Source organism: Nanorana parkeri, unplaced genomic scaffold (genome assembly GCF_000935625.1).
Source record: "Nanorana parkeri isolate BGI_ZX_2015 unplaced genomic scaffold, ASM93562v1 scaffold690, whole genome shotgun sequence".
Lineage (NCBI taxonomy): Eukaryota > Metazoa > Chordata > Amphibia > Anura > Dicroglossidae > Nanorana > Nanorana parkeri.
In genome coordinates, this window is record NW_017306958.1 from 654546 (window position 1) to 655194 (window position 649).

The 649-nt window shown below is 42.8% G+C and overlaps 1 protein-coding gene across 4 annotated transcripts in view; it reads left to right on the forward strand.

Moving 5' to 3' along the window:
* MBD3 (methyl-CpG binding domain protein 3) overlaps positions 1-649 on the forward strand; it is a 47599-nt gene that overhangs the window by 16640 nt on the left and 30310 nt on the right. The window contains exon 1 of one of the 4 annotated variants that reach the window (XM_018563731.1): positions 172-198. The exons of the other annotated variants lie outside the window; for them this stretch is intronic. The gene's annotated coding sequence lies outside the window, so the exon portion shown is untranslated. Of the gene's footprint in view, positions 1-171; positions 199-649 lie in introns of those variants that run through there. 4 annotated transcript variants of the gene reach the window in all.

Sequence of the window (649 nt, forward strand, 5' to 3'; positions counted from 1 at the left end):
CCCCCCCACCAATGTTTTTTTGTTTTGTTTTGTTGTTTTTTTTGTTGTCTCAAGACTTTTTTGGTTAATCATTGGTATACTGAGGGGCTGGAGCTGCTGGGGAGCTTTTAACCTTTCTGTGCTTGTCTCCTGTAGGTGGTCGGAACCTCTGTCTCACGTGAATGCCCTGGAGGATTCAACAGGAAAAGGAGTTGGCAGGTAATAACTTTTTGTTTTTGCTTCAATATTCACTTTCAATTCAGAAATTTAACTTGCAGGTCTTCTTTTTCTGCTGCTAAATGCACTATTATCTGATGGCTCTTTCAACCCACTTCCTCTGAGCTTAGGTAGTCTTGGCCCTACCCCAGCCTTTGACTTGACAGTGAAAGGGGAAGCAGCACAGTGGTGAGCTCATCTCCAGCATGCTGCTCTGTCCTATCAGTATGCTCCTTGTTGGCAAATTAACTGATTTGCACCTTGTACTACTTCCTCTCTCACTCCAACCCTGCTCTACAGGGACTACTAGACGCTGATATCAGGTCAAATGCAGGTACCTACACTGCTTGCATAAAAAAAAAAATGTAATGATGTATTGGTAAATTTTATTTTTAAATCCTGGGTTGGCCTGGAACCTGCCTGAACACTAGGGCTTGTATAATTGTTGCACATG